The sequence below is a fragment of the Aulonocara stuartgranti genome, assembly GCF_965226115.1.
Source record: "Aulonocara stuartgranti genome assembly, chromosome: 20".
Lineage (NCBI taxonomy): Eukaryota > Metazoa > Chordata > Actinopteri > Cichliformes > Cichlidae > Aulonocara > Aulonocara stuartgranti.
The window spans coordinates 24,043,246-24,052,500 of record NC_138956.1 but is presented as its reverse complement, the minus strand read 5'-3'; the positions used below and the strand labels follow the sequence as shown (position 1 = coordinate 24,052,500).

General features: G+C 39.4%; 1 protein-coding gene across 1 annotated transcript in view; it reads left to right on the top strand.

Annotated features, from left to right (window-relative positions):
- The window catches only part of LOC309697262 (dysbindin-like), a 16,456-nt gene extending 13,340 nt beyond the window's left edge, over positions 1 to 3,116 (top strand). Inside the window, exon 4 of the mRNA XM_082519036.1 lies at positions 1 to 3,116. This exon is cut by the window's left edge and continues 480 nt beyond it. The gene's annotated coding sequence lies outside the window, so the exon portion shown is untranslated.
- The last annotated feature ends 6,139 nt before the right edge of the window (positions 3,117 to 9,255 follow it).

The window sequence follows — 9,255 nt, the reverse complement described above, 5'->3', positions numbered from 1 at the left end:
ATACTTAATTAATTAATTACTAACTGAAATTTTTAGGGGCTGTGTCACTAATAGCGCTTGTATGCAAATTTCCATATGGGACATTCCATGCTCATGCAGTAACTTGTTTTGGTTGAAAGGAAATGGCTTAAAGTAACCCTAACCTCTTACTGCCGGAGGGAATTTTCCCTCCTCCCCATTCTTGAAACTACAGGTTCCAAGCAGCCGTGTGAGGAACAAAACTGAACTGAAATTGCATTTGCTGAGCAAACAAATCTTTATATATGGCTTGCATACATTAAAAAAGGAAATTCAAGAGATCTGTAGTAATAATATAAAGCTTCCTTACGTTTCACACTGAAACGTAAAAATTCTGGGCACCTTGGATCATATTTTCCCTCTTAATTGGCAATTACAGTGGGGCAAAAAAGTATTTAGTCAGCCACTGATTGTGCAAGTTCCCCCACTTAAAATGATGACAGAGGTCAGTAATTTGCACCAGAGGTACACTTCAACTGTGAGAGACAGAATGTGAAAAAAAAATCCATGAATTCACATGGTAGGATTTGTAAAGAATTTATTCGTAAATTAGGGTGGAAAATAAGTATTTGGTCACCTCAAACAAGGAAAATCTCTGGCTCTCACAGACCTGTAACGTCTTCTGTAAGAAGCTTTTCTGTCCCCCACTCGTTACCTGTATGAATGGCACCTGTTTGAACTCATCATCTGTATAAAAGACACCTGTCCACAGCCGCAAACAGTCAGACTCCAAACTCCGCCATGGCCAAGACCAAAAAGCTTTCGAAGGACACCAGGAAAAGTATTGTAGACCTGCACCAGACTAGGAAGAGTGAATCTACAATAGGCAAGCAGCTTGGTGTGAAAAAATCAACTCTGGGAGCAATCATCAGAAAATGGAAGACATACAAGACCACTGATAATCTCCCTCAATCTGGGGCTCCACGCAAGATCTCATCCCGTGGGGTCAAAATGATCATGAGAACGGTGAGCAAAGATCCCAGAACCACACGGGGGGACCTGGTGGATGACCTGCAGAGAGCTGGGACCAAAGTAACAAAGGTCACCATCAGTAACACACTACAACGGCAGGGAATCAAATCCCGCAGTGCCAGACGTGTTCCGCTGCTGAAGCCAGTGCATGTCCAGGCCCGTCTGAAGTTTGCCAGAGAGCACATGGATGATACAGCAGAGGATTGGGAGAATGTCATGTGGTCAGATGAAACCAAAGTAGAACGTTTTGGTATAAACTCAACTCGTCGTGTTTGGAGGAAGAAGAATACTGAGTTGCATCCCAAGAACACCATACCTACTGTGAAGCATGGGGGTGGAAACATCATGCTATGGGGCTGTTTTTCTGCCAAGGGGACAGGACGACTGATCCGTGTTAAGGACAGAATGAATGGGGCCATGTATCGTGAGATTTTGAGCCAAAACCTCCTTCCATCAGTGAGAACTTTGAAGATGAAACGAGGCTGGGTCTTCCAACATGACAATGATCCAAAACACACCGCCCGGGCAACAAAGGAGTGGCTCCGAAGAAGCATTTGAAAGTCCTGGAGTGGCCTAGCCAGTCTCCAGACCTCAACCCCATAGAAAATCTGTGGCGGGAGTTGAAAGTCCGTGTTGCTCGGCGACAGCCCCAAAACATCACTGCTCCCGAGAAGATCTGCATGGAGGAATGGGCCAAAATACCAGCTACTGTGTGTGCAAACCTGGTAAAGACCTATAGTAAACGTTTGACCTCTGTTATTGCCAACAAAGGTTATGTTACAAAGTATTGAGTTGTATTTTTGTTATTGACCAAATACTTATTTTCCACCCTGATTTACGAATAAATTCTTTACAAATCCTACCATGTGGATTCATGGATTTTTTTTTCACATTCTGTCTCTCACAGTTGAAGTGTACCTCTGGTGCAAATTACTGACCTCTGTCATCATTTTAAGTGGGGGAACTTGCACAATCGGTGGCTGACTAAATACTTTTTTGCCCCACTGTATAGTGCAACAGATACTATTCCCATCATGCAAGTTATCAGACTTCTCTATGAACACCTTCCTGAAGGTGTGACTCATTTCAAAGGGCCGTGACTATGAAACCAAGATCTCATGACCTAAATAACTTGTGCTGGAAAGACTTTTAATGCAAATGCAAAAGCTGCATAATACAGCTCAATTCTTAACTTTAGACTTCCAGAAGGGTGCATTTATGTTTAACTTTATGTCTGCTATGTATATGTGTACACATTTAAGCAAGGCTAAAACAACACGTCACTGTCTTCAGTTCTTCCTCTCAAGAAAGAGAAAGTAATTCTGAGAGTCTAGAAAGGACAAAGTCTTTATCCAGCACAGAAAGATAAAAGTTAAAGTGAAAACAAGTAAGTGAAAACATTTTTCTAAGTGAAGCTCCACTTTTAACCTTGAGACCTCAGTGATCGATATAAAAGAAGAAAAGTTAGAATGAGCTGTTTAGTCCATTATCTGTGACTTCTTTGTCCTAAGTGTGAGAATGCCTTTGTGCACGTGTTCAATCTGCCAGCATCTGGCTCGAAGGGTGATGTGCCTATACAGAGTTCAAAGTGGAAAATACACAATAAAAGTCAGGGAACTCTCCTCGTTGTGATGGAAAGATAAAAAGAAGAATATTAGAAATGAGTCACCAAAACGAGTCACAGTGAATACCCTCCTCCTTCTGCCAAAACCTATATTTCTTTAAGATTTTATAAATTATTGCTTTATGCATGTGGAAACTACAGAATCATGAATGGAAATATTGTATTTACATATGCATGGTGTTTTGTTCTTGTGACAACTTCATATGTTTTCAGTACTACTAGTGTTGCATTACTGAACTATGCAGGTGGCACCTGTTCTCCATTTGACGTGTTTTTTGGACAATGCATATTTATAGCTAGAAGGAGTGGCAGTGACTCAGGTGAACGCAGTTTGTGTGTGAATGCTCAGTGTTTAATGTGTGTCTACGCAGATGCCAAAAGTTTCGTGCATTCCCCAGCTCGGCCCTGTGACTACTTCCAAATCAACCTTTATACAGTGTTCCTATGATGTGTGCATCTTATTGCAAAATAAAAATAAAAATAATAGTTGGAACAGTTGGAAGTATTTTCATTTGCTTCAGATTTTGCGGATTTTGCTTCATTGTTGTTTCTGATGTTCCAGCATTGCATTAATAAATAGACTGCAAGAGAAGTAACCTCACTACATGTAAAAAATTTTAATGGCAACTCACAAAGATATATAGTTCCATAATATACTGGCTGCTTTAGTGCCCAGCAGCTAGCTTTCTAGTTCAACCAGTTTGACAAATTTGTTTTGGATCACCTTTCATAGAAGCAACTGCTATCTGTGGCTTCTTTGTTTTGCCCATCATCGTGACAAGCAGCGTTTTTGCTGAACTGCTTAAAAGCAACACACTATAACATGTAGCTGTAAACCACATAGCTTGTGGGAATCACAGTCAATCCTTCACTATTAACCACATTCTGACTACTTTTGTCGACTCCATCCATTGCTCATGTTTTCTGTGTAATACCCTGTGGGTTTTAAGTAGACTAACAACAGCACTGCTATGGCGGGCCTTCAATGCACCACCAACCTAAATGACGTATTTTAATGTATAAGAATAAAACACCCTCTACCCACTACATTGTTAGTCAGGTTCTGATTTCCAATACTGGCTATAATAATATAATATAATAAGCTCATTCCAGCCCATTTCAACCAGCTTTTACAGACGTCACACACTTTTAGGGAAAATTCTTAACTCCTGCCCAGAGTTTAAGGAGCCACACTTACAAAGCAGGGCAAATTGCTGCTAGTTTGAGTTTCACAAATGGGAGTGGAGAGTTCTGTGGGTGATCCAGTAACGAAGACAGCCAAAAATGAATAGACCAAATTTGGCGAGAGTAACATACTAACAAAATGAATGCATAAAAGCACGCCAAAAGAAATACAGACAAATCATATATACAAGAAGATGCTGAAGGTAAATCAACGTTTTTGATACAAGGATAACTATTCTTTTTTTAAAAGGTGCTGGGGACTGCTGTCCTCTGTGTAAATCATCTGGATCTTCTCCTGATAAACTAAGAGAGGAGTTGCGTTATTACAAACTATTCCACGGTATAAACCTTAAATTGTCTGTAATAGCTGACTTTTATGTTGTCTTGAAGAAAATATAACATTTACCATTAATTCTCAGCTTATCCATATGTTAATGAAGATATCACTACTGTGCCATGTGCATGTTTTTTCTACAGGCTGTGTGAGACTATGTGAGGCTGAGGGGATTCCCTTCCTTTCTCTTACACCGTTCAGTTCAGGTAGGTTCTGGTCTGCTTCATCGGGACACTACTTACTGAAGAGCACGGATATGCTAGGCTTGGCTCTGAATATGCAGGGTGAGGACTAGAGCTGGGCGATAGAACGATAACGATATGTATCGCGATATAACTTTTACTCGATAGAGAAATTAAGCTATCGCGATAGACCTCGCCACTCTTGTCCTCTTAAAATTAAAAAATTAAAATTTTTTTTAAAAAAAGGTCAGCCAATCCAAACTAAGTAGCGCAGAGCCGAACCAATCACAGCCACAGCGTCACGTCGCGTGACTTGTTACGTACAGCACAAGTGCCAAGCCGCACGTGTTTGTTTGGGAAGCAGCCAGCGGGTAATGGAGCCAGCGCGTAATGGAGGAAATGAGTGTGCCGACTAGAAAAATCAACCGAGCGTGACCGAAGAGAAAACAGATGATGGTTCCAATGCCGGAGAGATTGTCGAACGGAAGAGCCATAGAAGTTCCGTAGTGTGAAGGTATTTCGGCTATTTCAAGTCTGACAAAAAACAGAGTAGCGTGCACTGTAAATTGTGCCGAAAGCAAGTCTGGAAATACAATAAACTGGTGCATGCGTCACACTGTGCGCCACGTTATTGTTTCGGTGAAATGAATTTCTACAATACTGTTACTGTTAATTCTACTCTCTGCAGTGTTTAAATGCTTACATATACACACAGTTACTGTCCGTCCACACATACGACTCGGTTCTGCTTCTATGCCGCAGCTTTGTTTACTTTTTCCCACCGAGGCTTCTAGACTTCTGATTGGCCAACATTTCTTCACGGTTAGGAATCTAGCGCCACCTGCTGCTTTGGCATGTTCATAGCAGCGTTTTTCTTCATTTCTGCCTTTATGTGTGGACGGGATTATTTTTTAAAACGAAAACGGAAAATCTCCGTTTTCAAAAATACCCGTGTACGCGTGGACGTAGCCTCAGTCTCTGACTGGAAGCGCTAATTCGTCATTCGGCTTTTGTCAGACTAAAGTAACTGTTAAAACTGTTTGAAAAGCTCAGCTATACAACAAGGAGAGATTGAGAATTTCCTTTTAGTTCTCAGTTTATTTGATATTGACAAAAGTTAGTCAGTTTTGTCTGTTCTTCTGTAAAACAAACTAAGATTTATTTTTAGAATTAATATTTTGTTTCTAAGTGGAATTGACAATTTAGTCGTCTGTTTCGTTTGTTCTATTTTGAAACTTAAACGCTTTAGCGGCTGCCTTTTGTGTAGTTTGCAATATTTGCCTTTATTTATCTGAAAAAGTCTCATGTTCCTTAAGTACATCTACCCTGTTGAACTTATTATGGGAAATAAATATTTAAATAAAAACAAGCTGCTGATTATTTCACATTTTACTTGTGAGCAACGGCACATTTAAATCTTACAAATATAGTTATTTGGCTTATATCGTGATAGATATCGTTATCGCCTGAAATGAAAAAAACATATCGTGATATGAAAAAATCTCATATCGCCCAGCTCTAGTGAGGACTCAATGAAGAGTTACAGGGCAGAGCCAAATTATTGGCACTGAAGCCATAGCCTCCATCCATCTTTGCCAGTTACGCACTTACATCTCCTCCTCCCATTCCAAATAAATAAACACTTACTTATCATCTATCAAAACCACATCAGGTACAAAGTAAGACATGCTTCTTTGTGGCAAAATGTCCGCTGCAAACCTTAGTAAACCCCTTTTTGTGTGTGCTTCATTTACAAAGCCTCCTTCTGAAACGTTGAGCTCAAAAAAGGAATCTCCTACAAATACATATATAATAAAACCAGCTGCAAATATACCTGTTTCCACACCTTTCATTCACTAAACTGACACTGACTAACACTTAAAACGGTTTTGTGTGTTTATATTTATTATTTGTGCATTGTCTTGTGTAACTATTTTCTAACTGACAAGGTCAGGCCAGGTTCTTTCATACAGTATCAACCTACTTTAGAGGCAGGTATAGCAGTAATAAGTACAAGTACTGAACCTAATATGCAGGTTTGAACTTGTGTGCACTTTGCTTCATTTTCAAACACAATATTATAACTGGCACTTTACAATAGGCAACACTCATGTCAGTTTTTTAAGTCGCTTCTTGCCCCCTGGCAGCTGGGATAGGCTCCAGCCCACCAGCAACCCTGTATATAAGCAGAAGAAAATAGATGCATGTATGTTTTAAATTAGGTTATGACCTAAGATTTGTTTGGGGGGTTTTTTTTGTTTGTTTTTTTGTAATGGTTTAACCACCAGCTTATGGTTTATGCTCAAGCACTATAATGAAATAATATTTTTAATACTTAAATATAATTGTTGTTTTTATAATGACTTTTCAAAGTGATGTTTTTTGTACAAAAAAACAAACAAAAGAATAGTAAAACTAGAATCCAAATGCCAAATTAGTTATTTACTGAAATTGAAAGACAAAAACTAGTTTTCGAGGTTTACTCTTGCTTAAGTTCCAGCTTCTCCAGTCAAGTTGGCTGGCTCAAATGCCGGTATAAACTAGAGATGGCACGATACCACTTTTTTATGTCCGATACCGATACCGATATCATAAATTTGGATATCTGCCGATACCGATATGAATCCGATATAGTGTTTTTTAATCAACAAAACTGTTTTTTAAAATATCTTGCTGCATTTTGCAAGTCTGCAAGTTCATACTCAAGTTTAAAACAACAACTACACTAAAGCTATTCTGTTATACCTGTATACAAAAAAAATATTTCATAGTTCAGCAATACTGATCAATCTAATAAACTTAGACCTACACCATCCTCCCTATTCTGGTATTTTAAAGAGTACTTAGCGTAAATATTAAGCAACCTAACTAATAGGGTTCCAACTCCCAGCAACAACAAAAATAAATAAATAAAAAATAGGGAACCACCCCTCACACTCCACCTCATGATGCTTAATCGACGTAATCAACCTTAATTTGATGCAGTGTGAAAAAAAATGCACAGAAATCAATTATTTTTCAAGAAATATTAAATAGATTCAACATCTTTCTTCAATAAAATTGCAGACAGCACAGATGGTACCTTCCCAAAGTAAAAAGTACTATAGCTTACTAGGGTATATATATTAGACTTAATAGTCACTATGTACAGTAATTGACTTCTATTCATTTTACATCAAATTAAAACTTTGGGTGTCAGATAATTATTTATTAAAAGCTAGACATTTTAAATGAGAATAAGAAAGAAAAGTATGTCTTTGTGCCCCCTTTTCCCAGTTAATGCCCTATCGGCCCCCCTGGCTAAACTTTGCTAGATCCGCCCCTGCACAGTTACCAGCCGTCAGCTACGTAGAAAAAGATCCTGGTGTAGAAATTAATATTAAATAAATTCTAACAACAGCTTATCAAGCTTAAACGTGCTGCTGTTGTTCAGCCGCTAGTTTGCTCTTTCTGGCGCAAAGTGGACCAAAAACAAACGAGAGACAGACTCGCGACAGAAAAGCCGATCAGCTGATTTAAGCAGTTTCACGATTGAAGTAGCAGCCGGAGAGCGAGAGGCAGTCGCTTGTTAAGCTTAACGTGGGAATGCTTTACAAACATTCAGAGATGGACTTACACACTTGCTTTACTTCTCTCGGGGATAACTTTGTCGGAGATGAAATGCCAGGTTGCTAGCGAAGCTCCACATGCTATCCAGACCACCGACAGGTCCTGCATGCCACAGCTGCTCTATCACGTGATGCATACGTTCTGAGGTGAGTTACGGCGTGTTGCAAGTTTTGTGAGGTGCTTTCGTGATATTTAATGGATCGGATTACATTTTTTATTTTTCTCCGATATCCGATCCAGTAATTTAGGTCAGTATCGGACCGATACCGATACGTAATATCGGATCGGTCCATCTCTAGTATAAACAAAATCATTTAAACAAGTTTTGACTTCTAAACATTTGATCTGTTAAATTCCTGATTTGTTATACAGTACAGTGATGGCTACCAGATAGGGCTGCCTATCTGGTAGCCATCACGAATCATGATTACGTCAACTATCAAAATCATCGACGACAACTTTTATAGTCGACGCGTTGTTTGAAGCTTTGTAAGATCCTAAAAGATGCAGGACTAAGTAGTTGGATTTAAGAGTGTAATAATGGACCGAAACAGAAGATGACAGCAATGCAATACAAACATGCCAGCTGCAGTTACATGCCAAAGAAGAAGAAGAAGCAGTCTCCGGTATCGTAGCTGTGTCCAAATTCACGGGCCTCATCCTTCGGAGGCCGCATTTGTTGGCCAATTACGTTACAGCAAAGCGACAAAGGCTGTTCAAATTTGAAGGTTTCTTCAAATGCGGCCGACAAATGCGTCCTTCATTTCTCCAGATTGGAAGGATGGGTTGGGTGTATCCTTCGTGGCCCAACCTATCCCAGAATTCATAGCGCAGCCCAGCCAATTTCATGTTCCAACAATGGCGGCAGCTACTGAGTTTTAATATTACTCTTTCTGGGTCACAAAATAAACTTTTAACATATTTTCAGGCAAGAATGTAGCTGTGTAAACTTCATATATCTGCTCGATTTATCAAGACATCACATATTTGCAAAAGTGCTCTGACGATTTCCGAGAGGTCTGTTAGCCACCAGCTCGATAGCTAGCCAGGGTTCAAGACTCACTAGAGCTGGCGAGAACACCCCCCGCGGTCTTTTGCTACTTCAGTTAAACACGATATATAAGTCACTTAGATAACGTAAAAATCTTATTGTTTGCCTTTTTTCAGTGTTTTATTTGTTCCTGAGTAAATCAGTTTGGCTGAGATTAAAGTTATAGTTTTCACACAGCTGAATAAACATCAAACAGAAAACCGAAGTGTGAGATGATAGAGAATATACTCCGGTGTCCTGTTATATTTTAGATAGCAAGGAGCAGACGGCTGAGTTTATT